This window comes from Passer domesticus, chromosome 9, assembly GCF_036417665.1.
Source record: "Passer domesticus isolate bPasDom1 chromosome 9, bPasDom1.hap1, whole genome shotgun sequence".
Lineage (NCBI taxonomy): Eukaryota > Metazoa > Chordata > Aves > Passeriformes > Passeridae > Passer > Passer domesticus.
The window spans coordinates 42,425,904-42,450,333 of NC_087482.1; the positions used below are offsets into that span (position 1 = coordinate 42,425,904).

The following is a 24,430-nucleotide window of genomic DNA, read 5'->3' on the forward strand; positions in this document are numbered from 1 at the left end:
TGTCTTCTGCATTCTCTTCTAGCTGAGGAAAAACGGGAATATTTTCGTATTTGTTTACAGAATGAAACATCTGATCTTATCTTCCACTTCTCATGCATACCAGGTTTCTCACTAAGTGCCAGGATAATTGTTTCTGCTATAATAAATACCCATTTAATTTGCATAAAAATATAAAGTTTACATAAATTAAATCCTTTCTACATCTAACATTTGTCAAATAGAGACTAAATCAGAATATACACACACACATCCAAATACCCCTTTAAAAAGACGAGTGAGATTTTAAGCATGAGATTACCATCATAATTTTTGACATTTTAAAAAGTTACCATTTTTGTTTCCATCTCTAGCATGAAAGGAAAAATTATATAACCTGCTGTACACGGTTCGAAACAGTGGTGATTTTATAATGATTCCATTTAAAACTTTAAAAAAAAAAAAGGGAAAAAACCCAGCAATTTTTTCCAGAGTTTAGGAAGGGAAATGTTAGATCAACATATTCTGCCAAAAAAGCCTCAAATAAACCAAAAGCAATCCTGCTTAGAAACATCCAAAATACCCCTAAAGCCCTTGAAAACCCCTTGAAACCCTCTCTCCCAAACACCCTTAATATACTGAGAATGATCATGGTGTCAGACTCCTTCCATTTGTGTATTAATTCATACATACATTATGGAGAGCTTAATTAAATAATAAAAGACCATGCTTGAACCAGCAACATTTAATATGCCCAGAATTTCATGTGACTGAAAGGGAAGTGTTATACAGAGGGGCTTTTTCTTTTTCTTTTTTTTTTTTTCTTAGGTCAGATTTTAAAGAACTGCAACTCCCAATAGATTTCTAGGAAGGATGAGCCCTCTCCACATCCCTGGCTATTTTCTCCTGCAAGAATCAAATCCATAGCTGCCTGCTCTTCAAACCCAGGGCATTTGAGATGACGTACATTGTCGTGGCCAGTTGAAAAAAAATTACTGATTCTTGAAAAAAAATCCACCTGGTTAAATCATGCTGTTTATTTCCCACACAAACCAGAGCTCTGCTTAAACACTCGGGTTGGCTTTGCCACTCTGGATCCAAGTGACGCCTTGATAACAGTTGTAAACTTTATTTGCTTAAAAATGTGCAGGTTTTCACACCTATGGCAGACACCTACAGCTGAACATCACAGCTAAGCACAACGGTGCAAATTAGATTCTAATGAGAAAACATCAGTTGCTTCTTTGACAATTTTGCCATTCACTGATTTACTTCTAATGAAGACGCACTCCAACCAGCCAGCTCGCCGTGTTAAAGGTCAAAGCACGTTCAAAAAAATGCCTCACAAAATCAAGGCAAATGGGAAACCCGCAAAGAAACCTTCTCATAAAGTGGCGTGGCAATTAGAGTAATTGTGCAAAAAGCCGTCTTCGGTAAAAAGTAAAAGAAATTAAGCTGCCACTACTGTAACAGGTTAGACGAAAATCAAAATTTAATGTATTCTCCCTTGTGTCATCTTGTTTTGTCAAGACATCAAATAGAATTGGAAAGTACAAAATAACAAGCCCTTGAGAAATCACAGAAGCCGACCTTTTTGATGTTGTTGGTTTACCTTGTTCTCAGTTATTTGAACAATGATGTTTCAGATTTAAGGGCAAGATAAAGCTTAAAAATTAAAACCCGTTGTCAGTTTGGGGAGGAGGGGTTGTTGTCCCTCCCAAATAACAGAGCATCTTACCTAATCAATGAAGGCAAATCCGTCCGAAACTAGTGCACAGAACAATTAGCAATTCCACTTATTTGTTCAATATTCAGTCTGGGTTCTATAACATTCATTCAACTTCAATACAGACTACAGATCCTCCTGCTAGCGCAGGAAACCGCGCTGGAAAGGTTAAAAAGAAAAAAAAAAATAGAAGAAAAAAAGGCCGGGGCAGAGATATTTGCCAGTGCTGCTTCTCTCCCAATCTCTACACAGCCACTTCAATCTGCAGATGAGTATATGGTGGATTTTTTTTCCCTTTCCTTTTAACTGGAAAGCGAAGCTGAACAAGTAAGCACCTTATAAAAACAAAACAGGACAGAACATTTCAACTGAACTACAGCAAAGTAGTTTCCAGTAATGCAGTTCTGCTTTCAATAAAACAAACAAACTGCTTAAAACCAGCCAAGCCTTTCACCAAACAATAACAAATTTAGCTTATGGTGTCAGGACTTTCCCACAATCTAGTTCTGCAGGTGTTGATAAAACTACCCCTGCTACCGCTTTTCCCTAGCAAAGAGGGGAGAAAAACAACATCAAATAAGTTATCCTGCTACTGAGAAACCTTTACAGAAAGTAAATCCAAGTGCTGTGTCCTCCCAGCTCACATTTGTCTACAGCAGCTCTGAAAAGACTAAGAAATACAGCGCAGAAAAGCACAGGAGCTTTTGAAACTCCTTAAACTTCTGAATGTAAAAATCCTTCTCCCCTTACCTTTCTTCAGCTGCCGGAGCATGTAATAACAGACACAGAAACCAAGGCATTTTGCACTGAAATGATAATTTCAGGATTTTAAAAACAACTTCATTCTCAAGCAACAAGGGTGCTTGAGCACTGTCAGGTTAAAACGGTGCGTAAGAAATCATTCTGACTGCCCTACCTCGCTTTCAATGCCTAAAAATCCATTTCATCCTTCTCCACACAACTGTTGCAACCCTTTACTTCCCTGCACACAGCTAAAACCAACTCAACTCTCGTGGACATCAGAGCCCACCTTCTATCAGGGCAGTCATCCATCTGTGACCCCTCTACCGTGGGGTCTGATCATTGCTCAACCCCAGCACAAATTTCAGCGTGGGGTTAAGAGCTACACTCCTAAAATGTGTGCAGGGCTCGTCCAGCCCCAGAAGAACGTGAGGCACCCACACCTTCCTCTGAGCACTGAGGTGCCTGCAAAAACAGCGCAGGGATTTTATTTCTTCCCTGTCAATCCCATTGTATTTATGACTTCTCTTTAGTTCAGCTGAGTGACTGGTCAGAGCATGTCTCAGAGCTTTTTTTTCTTTTAAAGCAAAAATAACAGTGCTTAGAAAAGGGAGGGCACAATGGCACAGCACAGTAAAGTGAATGTTAAACAAGACTCAGAAAAAAAAACAAACCAACTGTAGCAAACAAAAAAAATTTCAAAGCAGCCCTTCCTATCATAAGCTTTCTGATGATTTATGGTTTACCAACTCAGCAAGGTTACGCAACACTGCATGCCTTTAGATGCATTATTTGAGTCAGTTGAGATTTAATTAAGATCACAGCCTCCAAAATCCCTGTCAAATGAAAATTCACAGAAGACAATACACTATATATCCTCATGCAGATAGTCTCCATTCCATGCTCTGGAATAACATAAGTTAATCCTCGTTTCTATGGTGGCAGACAAAAGTTCACTAATTTTGTTTTCTTTTGACACTTGTGTTGTTTTCTGTTTTATGTCATGAGATCATTCCCTTTTGAGAGGGGAGGGGAGCTGATATAGGGGGAGAGGAGGGAGAGCAATATGTCTGAATATGGCAGCAGATGTATTTTGACATTCTCACAGCTCTGCTGTGATGTCATCAAGTTTTCATATAATTAACCCCTGCCAGTAAGAGCATCCTTTTATGACATCTGTCCATTGGGAAGAGGAGGAAGGAGTCACGGAAAAAAGCACAAAAAGTGCCTCAGTCTTGTTCTCACACGAAAACCAAAATCAAACAAAATTAAATTAAGGCTACAAAACAGCATTTACATCTTCCTTCTGTATCAGTGACTGGCTTTCCCCAATTCATTATCTGCCCCAACTACCTCCTCACCTCCGAGGTGCTCTGAAACCACAAGCCACGGACGCCCAGCTCATTCCCAGCGCCTTCTCCTCCTGACGGTCCTGGTGCAGGGGAACCCCTCCACTGTATAATCCAGCTCCTCTATTTGCTAAGCATGAGCACGTTAAATAAAACAATATTTCTTACAGAGAAATTGCTACCTTTACCTTTACCTCATTCCACTGTATTCCTATTTGCATTATCTTAATATCTCCTTGCTTATCTCATGGTTTAGAAATGACAGGTGCTAGCGGTCTTTTGTTTGACAGGCCACTACACAAATAACTGTCTTGCCTGAAAGGGCTAATGCACTACTAATGAACAATAAATCAACTTTGATTATAAAGTGTCAGACCAATCAGTTTGCAGTTCAGCTCTATCACAGTCTAGGCCAAGGCAGCTACTCTGTTCAGGCAGGACTCGGGTTTCATCTCTGCAGCCTTATCAATGAAATTTTTTGGACGTAGCCACAGGAGATCACTGAAAGCCCTCTGACAGCAGATTTTCCGCTGGCTGCGAGGAGAGGACAGAGCCTGCATTTAGACACTTCCTAGGCTGCTACTACAATAAATATACAATCAACAAAAGCCATTTCTTTACCAGACAGAAGCACGCTCTAATGACATACGCACATGTGCACATGTGTTGTAGCCGTGACTTTTAGAAGCAAACAGAAATGCCTTTCAACTTGGTGTAAAAGATGTGCGAGATGCCTGAAAGCTCTGCACATTAAACACACTTAGAGGGGTTCGATCTGGTAAAAAATAATTTAGCAGGCAGGGTGCTTACAGCTCCGGGGGGAGAGGAGGGTGAAGAGCCTCCTCGCCTACTACAGCTACTGCACATGCACAAGGCATTCCAGGATTGGGCCCGGGAGCATCAGGCATGAGAATCAGCTGTGACCCAAATAAAAGGAAAATATTTTAACATTTAAGTTTATTTATAAAAAGGCAAACTAGCGTATGCAAGTCGCTTTTTATTAGAAATAAACTTCAGCGATTTATTGTAGTTCACAACTCAACACTCACTGCTAGAATAAATCCAACCGTTTGGTTTTCATAAACAGATCTTGGTCACCCTGAATGATTCACACTTCCTGCCACCAAACTTGTTTTTATTTAAAAATCTGAAATGGTAGCGTGTCGAACGGCGGCACACGCACCGAGAGGACTGTGTCGCGTTAGCGAGGGGCTTTTCCCTGCCACCAGCACAAGGACACAACTCTCACCGCCTTCGGAAACCAGCTGGCTTTGAAGGAGTTAATTGCAGAGAGGAAGAGTGTATATGCACTTTGCTCTAAACTTACCACCCACTTCCTAAGGGTTCCCTCCTCCCCGCCACCACCACCCTCGAAATTTCAGCTCACTCGCACTGCAAGGCTGACACCGAGCCCGGCTGCGCCGCGATCCCGTTACATCCATCCCATCCCGCCGGGGTTCACAGCGCCAGTCAATGTCAAAAACAAAGCTCACTCACTTAATTTCACCCTGGTAAATTGACTGGCGAATCCATTCAGCGATCCCGGTTCCTGACATTTAAACCTGACACTGTGTTTTATCCGGCTCCCTGCACTTTCCCTCTTTCCTCGCTCTTCCCAACTCCAGCGCTGCGGCACAGCCCGCCCGGCTACGCGCACCCGCCACTGTCACGACAGGCGCCAGGCGACACGCTCCGCTCATCACTTCTGAAAACCCCGCCGAGTTGCGGGGCGCTCACGCTGTCCCTCCCTACCTCCCTCCCTCCCTCCTCCTCCCGCGGAGGAACCGGGACCGCGCGGCTCCTCCAGGCCGCCGCGGCTCTTTCCGCCACTTTGCGCGGGCCTCCCGCCCCCGATCCCCCCCGGCGGGGCACCCACCTGGGCGGCGGCGGGCGGCGTGCGGCGCGCCGGGCCATGGAGCGGGCTGGCGCAGCGGCGGGCGCGGAGCGGTGCGGAGCCTCCGCGGGCGCGGGCGGAGTGCGGGGCGCGCTGCTCGCGGGCTGCCGCCGCCGCGCCGCCACCCGCGCGGCCCCGCCCTGCGCCGCCGCGCACACCCCGCCCCGGAACGGGGCGCCCCGCGGGCCGCCCCCGCCCCCCGCCCGGGCACCGCCGGCTGGACACCCCCCCGGACCCCGGCGCGGCCGCGGGGCGGGGGGAAAGCGCCGGCACGGCGCGCTGGAAGCGCTCCGGGGGAGCCTCCTGCCCGCCCCGCAACTTTCTCGTCTCCCGCGGAAAGTGGCTGTCGCTCTCCTGCTGTCTGCCCGACAGCTCTGCCGCACAACCCCGGGATTTCGGTGTCGGAGAATAGAATTGAGAATAATAAAGAAACAACCACAAGGTGCTTCTGGCGGGAGTTTGCACCGAAACGGGGCAGAGCGCCCGGCCTGCGGAGGGGAGCATCTCCCCTTCTTCCCTCGGCCGCGCCTGGGGAGCAGCGGTACCCGTGTCCCCCTGCCAGCCCTGCCCGGGGACATCCACGGCAGCCGAGCCCTCCGTGCGCCCAAAGCCGCTGTGTGTTTGGGTCTGTCTGGGGCACCACTCAAACGTGGGGTACGCCTCACTCAGAAAAAGCTTCACAAACTCAGGCGGGCGAGCTCCAAGAAATGCTTGTCCAGACTGCACCCAAACTCGACCCCCTGTTCGTGCGCTCTCTCTAACCCAGGGATTGCCACAGACCTGGTGCCCTGTTTGCCCTTCCCCAAAAAGCTCCCATCCATAGCATATGCTGAGTTGGATCCCACAGAGATCATCGAGTCCAACTACTTCATCTCAGGCAGCAATATTTGGTAAAACCTCTCCCCCCTTATTTCAATTACAGTTTTTTTACCTTTTCACATAGTTTCTGAAGACAAAATTGATGCAGAGAGTAACTCCTCAGTTACTTCACGTGCGAGCACAAGAGCAGACAGAAGCTGCCCTACACCGTTCCCAGCAGAACCTCCCGTTATTTGCAGGAGTCGGGGCTGTCAGACAATAGCCCCATTAGTGATGCTGCTGAAGAACCTCACAAGAAGCAAAGACAAAGGACCCAATTTACTGACAACTTGTGATCTGATGTTAAATGGGATGCGATACGGATTGCTTTCCACCCTAAAGTGTTTTCGTGTCAGATAACAAATTTATTAATGGGATTTTTTTCAGGTCACAAAAATGTGACCCCACCCTCTTATGAATATTTAATAAGGGACTAAGGGCATCTTTTGCAAGACCCTAAATCTGCCAGAAACAGCCTACATGAATCAGAAAGTGCCTGCCTCTTAAAGGGGCACGGACACCCTGAGCAGGTCAGCACAGACAGGGCATGGGAACAGCCAGGATTTATCTGTGTTATATCTGTGCAGAGTTAAGCACACACGTACACACACAGCCCCCGACACACTGGGAGCTCAGCAATAACATAAACCATAAAGCATGCAACACGCTAGTAATAATTATCACCTGTGCTTAAGAGAAATCCTTCCTGTCCCGCACTTCAAAGTAATCTCGAGGAACTTGGATTGCTTTGGGAAATACACGACAGAATACACAGACTTAAACTTTTCAACAGTTCTCTTGTGGACCACCTCCTCCTTCCTGCTGTATTTCTAAGCGAGTTGCTGTGGCAGCGTTCCCAGCAGCCCCGACAGCAAAGGAGCAGCGTTAGGAAGGCTCTGAGTGTTAACACACCCTGACCAACTCTGTAGCCAAAATGAGCAGGGGGCTGCGTGCCCAGGCAGTCTCTGCAGATCATCAGGGGATGCTCTACAGATCCTAGCTGGAAAATCTTTTGATCCATCTTGTTTTGCTCAGTAGAATCTTCTCACCCAGACAAGCCTCAATCCTATTCTCACATCATCAGTTCTTATGTTCTAGTATCACCATACCCAGGCACACAGCTCAATCCAAGGCCAGTGCCCTCCTGCCCTGGTCACCAATTCATCACACGCCTGTGAGCGAAGCTGTGCATTGCTCTATTTATAAAAAAAGGGGATTCTATGAAGCCTACCACTTTGCTCAAGGCATTTCTCTTCTTTACAGGGGCAAAGAAAAAGTGTAATGTGTCAATGCAAGCCCAAAACTGTGAGAGCTACATGTGAAGCAAAAGCACAGTGCTGGCTCTGGCACTGACAATTCTCCCCAGCCTTGGGCAAGTCACCTAGCAATTTTGGTGGCTTTAATTCTTTTTTAATGTCTCTGATGTTGAGGACACCTCTTTCTCTGAGAGCTCAGTCTGCAGTGTTTCTGGCCTGGCTTTGCAGTGGCCTGCACCATTTCAAGGCAGTCAATGGCCTTGACATCTCTGCCTCCTCATCTGCAAAACGGGGTTAATATGACTTGTTTCAGGATTTTCTATGGACCAATATTTGCAAAACACTTTGAAAATTTAAAGGTGCTGTCTAAGCACTGAGTGCTGGCCACAGAACCTGCAAGCCGTATTTTTAAAGCGTTTTATACCCTTTCATATAAAAGCTTCATACCTGCAAGCTCAGCCAACATCTGCTCTGGGCTAAAAACTTCAGCCTTAGTAACAGAGATGGTAGCACTTGTTAAGCAAGGTCACCATGAAATATAATGCATTTCTAAGCCAGCAAAATATTTTAAAAGACCATGAAGAACCATAAACTCCCACTTTAATTCCATTCAATTACAAAGAGTCATCACAGACAGAGACCATCAGACAGGGATATTCAAAACAGAACACATAAAGTAATACATTAAAAATAACTGGGAGAGAGCGTGGCAGGCTAGATGGCTATTTGGCACTGTGTGCCCATGGGATCTGATCCATATTAGGTGGTGGTATCTTTCACCTAGGTGAAAGAACATTATCACTGGATACTAAGCTCTAAGGTCCAAGTGAGAGCAATAGATCATGAGTTACGACAAGCATAGTGGAATAAATGATTTTGCTATGCCATTATTTTACATGTACACTTTATTCACAGACTTTTGCAGGTACCTATCCATGCAGAGACCTCAGACTTGCCTACAGAAAAGCCTCAGCTGCCTGCAGGGCAGGGAAGAAAACAAGACATCCACAAAATGCAATCTTCTCTAACCAGAGTCAACCTGCCCCAAATGAGTCAATTTTATGTCTAGTCCTAATACGAGGCAATTTCTGCCTAAAACAGCAATACATCTGCACTCAGTCCTTGAGATGTTCTCCTGGGCAGGCACGGCCAAACAGGTCCCACTTTGCACTCTGGTAGTGGGCCAAATCCTGTGCCCTGCTTCCCCAACAGAAATTTGGGAGTAATTCAGCTGAACTTGGGTGCCAGTGCTTCTGTGGCACAGAGGAGCCCAGCTGCCCAGGGGGCCACGCCAAGCCTGGCCAAGGCAAACCAAACTGCTCAGCCAAACCAGGCTGCTCAGCACTCGGACTGCAGCCATGGGCCGCTTAAAAACCAAACTGCTGTTTGCAGTTCTGAGGGAAAAAGGCCATCTCGGATACTATTCCCACTCCTGGATCCCCAGGCCCATTTTTGTGGGGTTAAATCATATTTTCCTGTTTTGAGAATGCTTCATTTTCCCTTGTTGCTGTTTGAAAGACCTACAAAAACAAATGGGGAAAACAACTGACTAAACAGGAAACAGTGAAACTTACAACCCACAAAGTGCTGAGAAAAAGGACAAAGTAAACAGTTTTTTTGGGTCATTTTTAATAATCTCAGCTAATGCCCTCATGGTAAAATATCTTCAGGAAGAAATGTGATTTTTAGTCTGATGGTGTCTAACAAAACAGAACGCCAAAGCAATTAACATTTCAGTAATCCTTGTGTCTCTGTTACTCTTCTGTTTTTTTGATGTGAAACTGTCATTTTTCTTACTGGCCCTGCAAATTCTGCATGAACAAGGCTCTTTAAATCCTCTCAGTGTTGCACAATGGTTTAAATTTCACTTCATGGCATGCTTTAAATTACCATTCACATCTTCATTTAATGCATCATTTTATAATGCCAGTGTTACTAGTTAATTTATATATACACAGCAGGATGTGTCAACATTCAGGTGAGTTATGAATATGATTGTACAGGAGTTATGGAAGACATTTCAGCAAAATTATGGTTCCCTCTAAACATAAAAATATTAATAATGAATCAAACATCACAGGTAAACAACAAATTTTATATAATTGCTCCCCCCATGCTTCTAGACAAATAAATAAATAAGTATGGCATCATTTTTGCTGTGCATTCATATTTGATTGATCTTAATAAATTGCCATCTCCTTTCCTAATAAACTGTAATCTCTTGTTTCCGCCACAAAGTAAAATTTATTAGCACACTCTTCTACCAGCAGGTCTGCATCACTCACAACACAGTGTGCAAATTGTTCCACGTATGCTTGGGCATTATTCATAATTTATTTTTCTGCCCCAAAGTACACAATATATTGAGAGGTAATCACCACTAACTGTTCTCAGTTACTTTCCTTAATTATGTGAGATGACATTTATGTCACGTACAGTAGAGGAAATGCTGCAGTTTCCACTGAAACTCCATTTTAATTTTTTTTTTTTTTTTTGTTATGAGTTGAAACACAATCTTCACACAGAGAAAACCTTCTTAGGACAGGAAAGACTGGAGGTGGTATCTGGTAGGAGATGGGAACACCTCCACTTGAAAAGAACAAGCCCTGTCTACCAAAATAACCCACTGGGCATGACAACAGCGATGGCTCCAAGAGGAAAAGTAGGTGTTTTGTCGTGATGTTAAAGTTGCCATGGTAAGAAAAAAAACCACAGAATGAAACATCAACAAAACAAATGTCAATCAAAGACATTTTTGCCTGTTAAGTATTAACCAGTGAACTCCTGGCCACCCCAGATCATCTCCTGCCCGTGCTGCAGTGCAGGCGGGCGGGTGGAGGGCTGAGCCACCCCAGGCTCCCCAGCTGGGTGTTTTGGGCTGGATCACCCCAGTTTGGGGCTGGTGTGGAATGCACTGCTGGAAGCACTGCCCTCTCCTGGTAACCTGCCTCTCTCATCAGAAGATTTAATGCTTCACCTCACTCACAAAGGATCCTCTTTAAAAACCTGGGTCTGCCTCCACAACAACCCAACCTACACACACAAATGTATCACCAGAGATATAAATGAAAATAAAACTGATTAACTGCGGGTCCCTTTAGGTAAGAACACCTATCAGACCATTGTGCTCACAGTCCAGGAGTGCTGAGTTCTCTATTCTGGTACTCCTGTGAGAACATCCTCTATCACCACTGGGCATCATCGTTTTTCACTCACTCTGTAGGGAACACGTATCAGAGTATTTTCAATATATTTCAATAAAACACCTTCTTAGCAGTAATGGGCCACTGTTCCTATTTCAGTGGTCCCCAAGGTTTCATGATACAGTTTATTTAGCTGGCTCATAGTTCCAAGTTTTCTTCCAATATTCAAAAGCTATTTTTAATTTTTTTAAAGAAGGCAGCCAAGGGAAAAGCTTTTTCTCTTCTTGAAAAAGCAGAACAGTTAAGTTGATATATGTAACAAAACAACCCAAATTATTTCCTAAAGAGGTGTTCAGCCAACAGCCCTCGAGGTTAGATAGGAGTGCACAGAAAAGCTGTGACACAGGGATGGAGTTTGGAAGCAGCACTGGGATCTCTGCTCCTGCTAGAAAAAGCACTGTGACTCCAGGAATCAAATGCACATGGAAAAATAGCTTTTTAGGAAGCAGGGCTTGGTGAGGACATGTCCTCATGACCACCACCCTGTGATGCCACAGTTTGCTTCTCCTCCTCACTGCCTCTGGGTCAGGGGCAACCCCTCACTAAGCCTGGCAGGATGGGGAATGGGAGGGGAGGAGGAGGTGTTGTTGTTTTGGGAAAACAAGACTGCAGGGCAGGAGAAGCCCCAGCCTCAGCACGGCCATCCCCTGGCCTTTGGCCACGTCAGTCATTTTGATGGTGCACATCTGGTTTCACACGGGCGAGGCACAGGCGGCCGTGCTGGCTAAGCAAACAGCCCAGCCACAGGACTTTGCTCCCCGATCCCTTGGGGTCATCCCCCCGGCTCAGAGTCCTTTGTGCATCACTAAGCAGGGCTCACTGCGTGCTCTGGGCTTTTCCTTTGTACTTCACTCCAGCCCTTCACAGCGCAGTGCCACGATCTATCCCTTCATTTGGAATAAACTGGCCCAAACTCAATTCAAGGACAGCGTCCTCCCTCCTGCTTCCCTTCTCCAGGCAAACGCAGCTCCTGTCTGTGAGCAAGAGTTACGACCCATCAACATTTCCTATCCAAATCCAGCTGCTGCTTATTCCAATCCTTCCCCCTCCCCTACCCTGAGCCACAAGGAAAGAGAGGATGCTGAGAGGCAGCAGGTCTTGGAGCTGGAGAGGATGTGGTGTGGCAGCCAGGACCTGCTCCTTTGCTGCACCCATCACAGCAAAAGACAAACAAGTAAATAAAATAATTATTCTGTGGTCCCTTAAGGATAAAAAAATTAGCTTCCTGTAGCAAGAGAAATCCCTCAAATGAGTTTGCAGATTTTGGGTTGGAAAAGCACAAATTCGCTGCAAAGTGTGTAACAGGAGAGGAATACTACAAAAATTGATCTCTGGAAGCAGACAAAAATTCTCTGCCCTCAAACACAGTCACTTCTGGGGTGGAGGGTGGCGGCAACTTCACCACGCAGAGCCCTGAAGGAATTCAGGACACCTGAGGCACCAAATCCTTCACTCGACTGAAATTGCAGGGTGATTAAGCAGAGAGAATGTAACTATCCAAACTGTAATTTGGCCAGCACAATGGATTTAACACCCCTATTCTTGGGAGGAAAAAAAAAAAGTACTGTATTTGAAGTTCAAAATCTAATTAACTATTTGAGAAAAAGAGTTCTGTTTTTAAAAGAAAATTTCTAACAATATAAAGAGAATTAGTGCCAAAGTTTTTGAAGGACTGCATAAAATGGTATGAAAAACGTATGATATTGTAATAATAGGAATGACTGGATTTGCTCAAATGTTCCTTATATCTTATAATACAAGAATAAAATACAGTGTAAATCCTTCTATCTACGCAAGTTCCCTGTACAGAAAAATCTCTCCTTTAATAGGTTTACACCTTTAACATGTATTAGTTTGGAAAAGTCCTAGGGTATAATTACACATCTTGGCTTGGCATATTAATAGCTGTTCCCTTCGTTTACTGATTTCTTTTACTGGTCAATTTGCTGTTTTACTACATTGCTCTTACAGCTTGGCTTCCCCCCTGTGCTGGGAAGGGCAGAGGGGCCACGGCGGGCTGTGTGTGCTGCCTTGGGGAGGTGGCTTTTGATACCTTGAACCCGGCCATCTGCACGCAGGATGCTCGTCTGGGATGTGGCATTTGCATCCAAGTTTGCCAGCAAGCTGCAGGTCACAGGCAGAAGCAAGCAGAGCTGCCCTCACTTCCAGGAAAATCTGTGCAGAAATACATTCTACAGGCCCAGGAGAGAATGAGCCAAGCAGGGCTTCTCCAGGGCTTGGTTCCTCCTTGCTGGTCTCCCTTCAGTGCCCCCCAGAGCACGTGCTGCTGCCCAGGCTCCTGACCCTTCATCCCTCCCCATGGCATTTCCTCCCAAATCCCCTCTGCCACCTTGGATCCGTCAACTCCTTCCTTGCTCCAGGCTTTTGTTGTCCCAGGTTTTGCTCTCTGCTCCCCTGGAGCTCAATCCCTACTGCTCCTCCTCACCTTCTTTCTCCCTGTGGATTGACAAACCTGGAGAGATGCTCACCTGGGAGAGGTTGCTCGCCTCGCTCCATCACACACCTGGGAAAGGACCATTTTCCCTGTGACGGACAAGGGACACACCTAATGATCTGTGCTACCAGTCTCCACAGGTTGCCTTTGCATATCTCAGCTCCAGACTCACAGCAGAATTCACATTTGCTAAGCCTCTGTCCAGTTTCTACAGGTTTTTTCGACAATTTAAGGGTTTTCTTGTGTTATAGTGGAGCCATTCAGTTAATGGCTTCTCAGCACTGCCATTATAAACCAGAACTTTTCAGGTGTTTATTACTCAGCTTTAAAAATTGGCTCTATGCTGAAATTTGGCAAACGAAGTGTCAGCCTCGGAGAAAATTTTATTTTTTGCCAATTTTATACTCTAAAAAAAAAAAATGACCCCACTTTGGCCTCCATAAAAACACAGCTTTTGCTGCCTCAATGACACTGGTGAAGTAACAAGTCAATATTGTAATAGTGCCAGGAGAACTGAGTGATTTAATGCCTAAAATTGCTTTGAAGGTGAAGAGTGCTATTGAGCTGCTAATTATTAACTATTATTACTGATCCTGCCGCACAACAAAGATGCAAACAGAAAACAGAGGGAATATGAGACATCACTGAGAAAACAAGGCAGAATGGGAATGAGGGTCCAGTGCTGAATATGGAGGAGCTGGAAAACAAGAGTCAGGAGTCCTGGCAGGGTGGGATCCTCCAGCCAACGCAAGAAGAATGAACTGATATGGAAATATTATTTTTCGTTTTCCAGGACAGTATTTCAAACACAAATAAAATACAAATGACACAGTGTAGCTTGCTACATGCCAAAGCTAGCAATGGTGTGGGATCAAAATCAGCTCTAAACCAAGCTGAACTGAGGTCAGTAGGAGCCTCATATTGCTCAGCTGAAGCCAAGAGAAACTTTGCCATTTAATCCAACGTGTAGAAGACAGAGCCCTGAAGGTGCTGAGGACAGGTGACCTTACCTCAGCTGCCCAGCAGTCAGATATCCACAGAAAAATGGGCTGGGAATTTCAAAGATCCCAAAATACTTACATCCTCTAAATTTTCAGGATTCTTTCAAATCCTGTATGCACAGCAATAGCAGCATTCAAATCACACACCCCAAAATCTGACCTAGGCTGATCCGACTTGGCTGTGTGGAGGAAAATATAAGTGATCTTCACTCTGAACATCTCCAGCCACTCACTCAACTGTGCCACCCTCTGAGGGGACTGTGGTTCCATAGCAGAAAGGTGACAGAGTGAGTATTTGTGCTTTGAGGACCAGGAGTTGAGTGAGGCCAGGGCACGCTGCCATTTGGAATGTGCTGTACCAAAGCAGCCATGAAAAGTCATCGGGGCTGCTTTCAAACACAGTAAAAAAGAAAAAAAACCAACCAATTTATCTTTCTGGAAACTTTCTGCTTGTCTAAGTGGCAGCTATTTAAATACAATTAACAAGCAAATGATTTTAAAATTACAATACATTTAGTAAGGCAGCATCACAAACAATTTGCATCTCATTAAAGTGTTTGAAGCTGCAGAATCAACCTCCCAAAAGAGCTGCACATCAAGTGGGAAACACAGTCACAGTTATCAGCTTCTGGACTGTCCTGTGACACTGGACACACAGTGGGAGGACAGCAGAGGGGGGGCTCAGTGTCCAGCTGAGCCCTGGCTGGGCCACCCCCGTGGAGAGTTCTGGCCACGGCTCTCAGCACAAGGACGGATGCCACAAGCCACAGCCTTGCTGGAAGTGGGTGTAAAACGAGGAAGGAAGGAAGGAAGAGGGTGTGTGTTTGTGCGTGTGTGCATGTGGGATGGGCACTTTTTAATATACATTCATGAACAAAGAGTTTAAAGAGATTTCAAGCTACTTAGTCAGCTATATATATATCTAATTAAAAGTTTATAGATTACCCCGCCACAACCTTCTGAGATTACTGCTGGGTTTGGACACACATTAATTCCCAGGAGCCTTCTGCAGAACAATCCCATACCGACGAGTGCAGCAGGAAAAGCCTCAAAGAAGTAACAGTTTTAAATGCTTCCAATTCACTTTCAACTGTGATTTACTGTGGTGGCTCCATTTAACCCAGAGCACTTCCAAGATCACAGACCGCCTCGCCTCGTGCCTTTGGCTTCCTTTAGAAAGCCAGGCTGATGTGCCAAGACCTGCTGGATCCATCCTAGGATAGAGGTTCTGCTAAGCACAGCTCCAAATGGGTACCTGTGTGGGCCAGGGCTGCTGGTTTTGCTGTCAGTGCAGCTCCCGCCATACAAGACCCTTCTGTCGTAGCCCACAGAGGGGAATGACCTGGCAGGAGGCTGGTGGGAAGCTATTGCTGATGAGTGGGAAGGAATATACACAAGATCTCCACTGGTGATGCATTAACTAATTCCCAGATGAATGCAGAATGCAGCTAAACATCCTTAATTTCACTTATCAGGAGACTTGAAGGTGAGGATGTCCAAAAGAGATGATGTCCCTGAATAAGTCACTTAAAATCAGCCTCAAAGCTGATACTACCAGAACTGACCTACACTCCAATCAGACCTTTAATCCAAAAACTTGCTCCAAAGCACTGAACGAACTGAAAAGGCACAAACAATACCTTCCTAGAGGTCATCACAAGTTCCGAAACAACCTTTCACTTGCTGTGCCTCCGACTCCAGGGGCTGTGAAGCTGCACGTGGCAGTTCTTTAACGCTGCACAGCACAGTCACACACAGCGCTGGCAGGGGACAGCGAGAGAAGAGCCTACAATTGAATCTGCACAGGAAATTCGGGTAAGTTGAATTATCCATCTGGAAGCTGGCCAAGGGTTGGGACTACTCCCAGAAGAAGCGATGGGTTTTGCTCGTCCTTTGAAAGGCAGCACCTCTGAGCTGCCCGCGGCTCTCGCTCGCCGCTCCTGCAAGAGCAGGGCCAGCACATCCTCTGTGCTCCTCCTGGCAGGGAGGCTTTCCTGGGATCCAGGGATCTTGTCCTGCTGCTGAGAGACCTGTCAGTGGGGACAAGGGGCTGAGGGCATTGACACCCTGCAGTGCCTCTGCAACGGGTGTAGCAGCTTGAGCTACTTTTTATTGATGCCCAACAAAAAGTGAGATGGAAAAAGGAATTAACAAAAACTACAGGTAAAAACAAACCAGTCATCATCGGGTGCATTCACTGCTCTGGGCACTGCACACAGAGAATTTCCAGAACCCTTTGGGTGGTTCTCAGGTCTCTCCATCCCTGGTGTCGTCACAACCAGTGCGTGTCACCCCAAAACTTCCTGCCCAGAGATGCCACCAACTATTGACACAGGCCTTGTGCGCTTCTTTTTCAGACCTGTGGTTTTGTAGTTCGTCAAAACAGGATACTATTTAAATGTACAATGTTACGATTTAAACAAAGGTGAAACAGTTACTGCTGTTTTAGCAACCAGACATCAGGCCCTGCTCAAGCACACACATTTTTTTGTTTTTAAAAGACCTCAGTCCGCTTTGCCAGCACGCTCTCCCTGCAAACCTGGATGCGAAGACAAGTGTCTAAGCAAAACAACACTCACTTTCTATGAATTACTGAACATGTGTAATTCATTTATCTGTAATATTGTGCTAAACTCAGCTCCAATTAAACAAACGAAAACACCTGCTTAGCACACATAGATCTTTCCATACCTCAGGGGAAGACACATCAGTGTGCTCTGTAGTACAATCTGGCTCGGAAGCCTACACTAACAATGCAAATCTGGGATTTTTCTTTTTTTTTCTCAAATGCACATAGGCAAGGAGATAAAAAAAATACAGACAGAGATTTTGGGGATGGAGTATTTGTGTTTGGTATTTTTATCTATAGCACCTGCAATTCTGTAATATTTAAGTGCTCACTGGGGGCTTTTCATGGGTAGCTGCACCTGAGGGCATGCATCACTCCAGGGAAAAAAAGTGGGATAATGAAAACTTTAAAACACACTTAACTAGCCCCAGATATTATGATACTGTAAAACTACCAAAGAGACCTCGCGTTGACAAATTTATTGAGCTGGGGAGAAGAAGTTTCCTTTCCTTGCTTTGCTTGTGGACCACAGGCATCCAGCAGCTCCATGGGACTTCCCTGCTGTCCCCCCACGTTAACGAGTCAGAAACACAGTGACACACTGAACAGGGTCACCCCAACACGGGGGCTGAGACCACCCCTGGCACCCCAGATGTCCCAGCAGCAGAAATGAGTCACGGCCTCATCTGACACACGTTTTGGACCAACAGAGGGGTGTCCCTTTGGGGTGCCTTGGAAAGAGGCTGGTTTGGGAATCTGGGTGCTTGGCTGGGTGCAGCAGCTGCCATCAGCAGAGCCTGCAGCCTGCCAGATCCCCTACACTTAACTCATTTCCTATTCTTCACTCACTGCCTGCAGACAATAGGCTGTCAATCAGATCCCCACCAGAACATTTACAATTATCTTCCCTCTCCCGCACCTCAGCATGGCCCCGTGCGAGCGGCTCCATCCCGAACTGTTCACACACGAGCCATTTGCAACTCTTCAGTCGCCAGAACTGCCCTGACTCGAGAGGCGGGTTAGGAAATTGAATTTCCTCGTGTTTTCAAATAAAAGTACTGCGGTGGCAAAGCACAGAAGCAAAAGAGCAGGCTTCCTACAGGTGTGAGGCAAAAGCAACGAGGAATGGAAAACCTGCCCCAGTAATTATTACAGCATTCTGGGTAAAGATGAAGGCTGTTTACTGCCTTATTTTTTATTTTTTAACAAAATCAAAGCTACAAACTGAATGGGTCTTTTAAAATTATTTTTGCTTTGTTTTTCTTCCTCTTTTTTCATTTAGGACAGGGTGGTCCCTTCTGCTCACTTCTGCAGAATTAGTAACAAACCACCACCACAATTTTGCAGCTGGCCTTGTGACCATTGCTGAGCTCTCCCAGAAGAAATTGGTTTGTTTTTCCTCTGGGTAGACACTGCTGAGTGAAGGACTCAAAATGAGCACACTTTCCAAGCAAAAAATAACAGTGATGCAAGTCATAACCATACCTTCCCTTGTAGTGGCAGTTGCTGACAACGTGATTTAAAAATATCTGAACTATGTTCTGCATGATGTTAATGCTCCTATTCCAGAGAGAAATCCCCAATACCTTCGGGGCACTTTCCAAACACTGAAGCCTGAGAAACTGTCCAGGATGGGCCCTTTCCTAACAGCACTGAAATCATTGCCATTGCTAAATTAGGAGAAAATCTGTACAGTCATCATTCACTGCACTGTGACTTCACTGATTTTCTGCTCCACTGTCTGCTCAAGGGTCAGCATGGTTAACAGCAAGGAGATATTTCCTCTCCTATTAATTGATCTGGACACATCTTTGATGGCTGTCAAACAGAAAGGTAACTAGTGACATTATGGCTTTTTTTTTTCCCCCCTTTTACTTTTTAACTCTTGCACAGGAAATTTCTACAACCTTTTCTGATGAAAAATAACCTGTGTGATATTTCCCCTCTCCTTTAAAATGTTTATCCTGCTCTGAATCTGCAAAGTGTGATATCATCAAGGAAGGTCAAGCTTCACGGGAGCTAATGGCTCTGCTGTGTGCTTCCACCACTTTGAAAAGATGAACAATAGTCCCTCAAGTGCTGCTGCCAGTGGCACAGCAGCAATTCACCATGGAGGGTGAGAAATCTGAAATTAAAATAAACTGCTTAAAACATGCAGATAGAGAGGGGGGATGCAGGAGAGAGAATAAAACGGGACAATCTCTGAACCCAATCAACAAAGCGCTCATTGTTCCAGTTTAAGGCAAGTAACACAGCAATAAATATTGAGCCAAGGAAGTTAACCTGTATCCACAGTCTTTGAATAAACACCAAAGCTGAAAGTAAAAGCCATGCCAGGCCTTTGGCTCTTGCCAACTCGTGCTTTACTCCTTCTTGCTTGGCTTTGTTTTTTACATTTGGGGATTTTCTTTGCCTTCTCTCCTGTTATTCATACCTTCCTGTAGGAACTCCTTATCACAAAGGAAAAGGACAAACAGAAGGAACAGCCAGAATACACATAAATTCAGCTGTGTTCTGCACATCTACCTGGCTGCAGGTAACTGGGAAGAAAAGGGCTGGGAAATTCAGGGGGTTCACAGCCCCTGTGAAGCCAGGGAAGTCCCCAGCTCCTTCCCACACCCTTCTCCCCACAGTGACCTGATGCAATCCTGCAGACCTCTCTAGCCATCAAATCCAGCTGAGTGTTTACCCTGCAGGGTAGCACAGGCAGCATGAGGCATCTCTGCAAGACACGGGCACGTTCATCTCTCTTACAGAAGTTTGAGCATTCAGCTCTTGATCTGAGTACAAATAAACGTCCTGGTTAGTTCTCATTTTTCCTCAAGTGGTTTATCCACTCCTGTGCCAATACCTCAGCCAGTAATACAGGTTTTCACAGCAAGTATTAATTCTGGCTTCACTTTTAAATCACATTTTCTTCATTTGAGCATATTATATTCCACAGAACCAGGCGTGAGCATCATGCAAAAGGCATTCTGATCCATGGTTGTGAATACAGCTGTGTAGGCAGAGGAATATTTGTTTTCCAAGTAATTTGTGCACATTCACAAAATTACAGCTGTCTGCAGTTCTCCCGAAATATCTGTCCTGATGTTTACAAGCCATAAAATATAATCTGCCTTTTCTACAGTTCCAACCAGTAAAATTGGTTATTTATATATTTATATGTACATTATTATTTTTCTTACAGATTGCCTACTCCCCATTACATACTATGTGGATGCCTATGGTTTTTCCCCCAGCGAAAGATGGGAAATGTTTCACAAGAAGTTCTGATTTTTGCCTTTCTCACAACACGACCCCACTTCCTTTCAGTTCTATTCCTACCTGTCTCAATACACAAAACACCGGTTCTTAGGACAGCAAAGTCCTTGGAATAAGATTTTCCAAGCAAATGTGGAAATGTGCACTGCACCTGCTCAACTGACACTGCTCAAAGTCCAGGAGGTGAACCACAAGTAACTCTTTCGCCCAGAGTTTTGATCAGCAACAAAATGCACAAAACCAAAAGATAATCAGAGAATTACAGAGTGGTTTGGGTTGCAAGGGACCTTGTGGCCCATCCAGTTGCAAGCCCCCTGCCATGGGCAGAGACACCTTCCACTAGACCAGCTTGCTCCAAACCCCATCCAGCCTGGCCTTGAACACTTCCAGGGACTCCTGCTACTAGAGTGACTTTGGTGTAAAACTGATTTGAAAGAAAAATCAGAGGTAGGAAGCTATATACATTTCAGTGGGATCCCTCAGCTCCAACATGCTTCCTGGATGGCTGTCACTTAAACCCAGGACAAATCTGGCCTGAGATGTTCACCTCAATGCTAAACCCACCCAAGAGGTCCACATGGATGCACTGATGTGCCATAAAAGACCTAGCACTGAGATAAACCACAGGTTAATAACTTAAATCTGCAACTGCTTAAAAAATGTCAGACAATGACAGAACTGGCAAGGAAGCCCAGCTTTGATAATTTGTACTGCTTTTAACACCCTCAATCCGTGTGCTCTGCTGCATTACGTACTCCATGCATGCTGGCAAACAGCATGAGCTACACAGCTGCAACGTGGATCTCATGGTACAACACAATGGAAAAAACTTTCTGAGGGGCCAGTGGTACCAAAGTACAGCACCAGTGACCTCGGTGGCATCAGTGATCTCATCAGCTCCAGTACAAATATCTCTGTCTCCTGGCTCCCCCCTCCAGCACCCATTGCTACCTGAGCTCCTCTTGTCATCGTCCTACCCTGCTCCAAAGCAATTTCAAAACTTTTTCAGCTAGACATGCTAAACCCAGGATGTAGATTTTCCAATTAGTCTCTGTTTAAACATCTGTTGGTAGACTGCATTTAACATTAGTTATTTGAGAAAAGCGCAATTTGATTAGGCTGTCTGAAACGGAGCCAAAGTCTGCAAAATAATAGCTCAATTAAATTTTGTTTTGCTTTCATTTGTCTTATACTTTCCTGAGTGTGATACAGTTGCATATAATCAAGTAAACTAATTCCTTTCAAAATGAGATATTTCGGTGCTTTTTCCATCTCCTCTTAAAGTTTATTTAATAATCTATTCCATCTTCTCCATGCTTCATCGAACTTCAGCCTGACACAAAGTACATTTCTTTCTTGTGCCTTCAGTCTACTTTAATTTTCCAGGCTTTCAGTGACTTGAGATTATGCACCATTAATGTTACACCTTAAATAAATTAGTAATTTATAAAAGGAAGATTACACATATCACGCAAATAAAAACATTTCAGCAACACAACAGTCTTTTCTTTGCACACACCACAAAATATTTTGCCAACCTGATGACACAGCTGTAAAACTGTCAAGCTCCAAAGCCACATCCAAGCAGCATTTCCAATTGTTTCCCTGGGTTTAGTTTCTACTTATTCTGTTATGTTGCACTTGTTGCCCTGAAACTTCAATATTAGCTCTAGAGATTTAAACACATGAGGCAAACAGCTGCTCTCCTCCACTCCAGCAAGCCAGATCAAAATGCCTTCTCTTTTTCTGTCCTGCTTTTTTTTTCTCCCTTTCTTTTTAAACAAATTGCTGTAAACCAAGTATTTCTGGCAAAGTTGATGGTTTCAGGGCAAAATTCTGCTCTGTGCTCATCACTGCAGCTCCTCCAGTGCTAACTCCTCTCAGTTGGTGTGAGAGGAACATGAGCACTTCCCCATTCTGACTAGAGAAACTTTACCTTGAGGATTAAAAAATAAAAATAAAAAAGTCACAGCAACTTAGCTGCTATGTAGATGAGTCTATGATTTAAATTAAAACATTAAACATTTAAACATTAACTTTTCACACTTCTGTTAAAAAAAACCAGCAGCATGTACTCTTTGAGAGAATTATTTTATCTGAGATTTTTGAAACACAGTACTTTTCCTTTAGTGTTTTTTAAACATATTTGTTGCAAAGTGTGAACACAAAGGGACAAGCTGAAATAGGTATCTGGCAGGCTCTTCCCAGCGCGTGCTGCTGAAAGCCACAAGTACTACTGCAGTTGTGACAAACCTGTTATTTTGCTGCAGGAAGGCAAGCGACTCCTCCAGCATTCCCTGCCCTGCCACTGGCAGCTCTTTAGAATATTCCTGCAACAAAATAACCTTAAAAACCAAGAGGCATCACAAGTCCGTGGAAGTTCAAAATGGGATATGTCCTATTTAAAATGTAGAGAGCTACTAAATATGACAACCATTTGATGTATGAAAATTATTCACAACCAAAAACAGACAGTCTGGAAATAGCTGGGATGACTTCATTTAGACAGAATTACCCAAATCTGTTTCTAATATACACAGTACACATAATAAATTTTTACAATATGACAAGGAAAACAAACTTAATAAAAGTTCCTGATCTTTTGTTACACAAGCAAGCTATAGCCATGCTATGTTTATAATATTTTGCCCATGATATCACAGCTCAGTAACAAAAGCTAAGCGCCACACAAAACAGTTTCTAGGTATGACTTCACCTCACCGTGCCAGCACTGCACCCATCAGCCTGGCAGAACTACCTTCCCCAATCCACAGCCCATGCTTGCTGGGTTGATTTTGACTGAGAGTTTCCTTTTCTCTTTCTCCCAGGCTCCCTCTGCCTTGGGAAGCTGTGGATCTCTGTGACGGGAGTTTGTTTTTTTCCAACTACACCAGGACTCATCTGAACGGTAAGAGATTTTTAGCCTGTTTCCTTCACTCCTGGTTATTTGACAAGTGCTTGAAAACCCTGTTATAAACAATCTCTGTAGGAAAACAGATGATGTCTTACGATCACAGAAGGTAATTTTTTCAAGAACCCAACTTTTTGAGCATTTCCCAGATGCACCGCGTCAATCTTCCCGCGTTTGACTATCTCAGCTGGTTTTCCAGCCCGGGCATCGCGCCAGGCGGGCCGGACTGCCCCTCATTGTCACTTCTGTTCGATGGCACTTGCACCCACTGCTGTTATTCCAGGTTTCAGGAAATTTTCTAACCACTGGACAGGCTCCAGCACTGCGCACTAATAAGTTGCAGATTGCAGCACTCTAAGTGTGTGTGTGTGTGTGTGCATGCGTGTGTCAGATCGGGGCCACACTTTGTAGGAGGGGGGAAAAAAACAGTAGTTCAAAAATGCTGCCTACTCAAATTGACAGAAAAGTGACCCCTGCACTTCATCAGAAATTCCTGCAGACTGACAAAATAAAGGAGTTTGCTTTTATCACACACAGTAAGACTCATATGGAAAAATGGAAACACTACATCACTCGACCTTAGGTTGCCCCCTTTTCAACCGCAGATGAATATTATGTATAAAAATTGTAAATCAATTTGAGATGTATTAAAGGAGATTCTCTTTTTCTGTATTAAAGGTAATACCTTTTAATCTCAAGATTTATTTTGTAATGTCAAGTAAATGAGAAAGACTTAATTTCCGTAACTGAATTTTGTTACTCTTAAGTCTCTTCAGCATCTCTGCATGGTGTTCACAGAATTTCCTACCCTTTGCTTTGCATCAGGAAATAATGAGCAAGCGGCACTTACCCAACACTGAGTCACAAATATTTGCCTACATTAACAGAGCATTAAAAGCCATTTTAAACAACTTAAGGAAATTGTGCTAGCCTTTGAACTGTGATTCACTATTAGGAGAAATTAGGAAACTTTTCCTCTTCTAAAGGCAAAAATCAGCTGCTGTAACCTCCTTGTAATATCATTAGGTCCTAGAGCAGATTTTCCTCTTACAGATCCTCACACACAATAGATTTCTTTGCTTAATGAAACTACTTCTGAAATTTTCCTACACTCAGTGTTAGGTACTTTGAAATTTCAATCCTTTCACATCCTTGAACTCTCATCAACATTTTTTTCCAGACTGTGTCAATAAAATTGATTACTTGCTGTTCTGAACTCTGTTCTGC

The 24,430-nt window shown here is 44.4% G+C and overlaps 1 protein-coding gene across 27 annotated transcripts in view; it reads right to left on the reverse strand.

Annotated features, from left to right (window-relative positions):
* Positions 1 to 24,430, reverse strand: part of FOXP1 (forkhead box P1) — a 377,944-nt gene that overhangs the window by 80,478 nt on the left and 273,036 nt on the right. The window contains exon 1 of one of the 27 annotated variants that reach the window (XM_064433060.1): positions 5,669 to 5,800. The exons of the other annotated variants lie outside the window; for them this stretch is intronic. The gene's annotated coding sequence lies outside the window, so the exon portion shown is untranslated. Of the gene's footprint in view, positions 1 to 5,668; positions 5,801 to 24,430 lie in introns of those variants that run through there. 27 annotated transcript variants of the gene reach the window in all.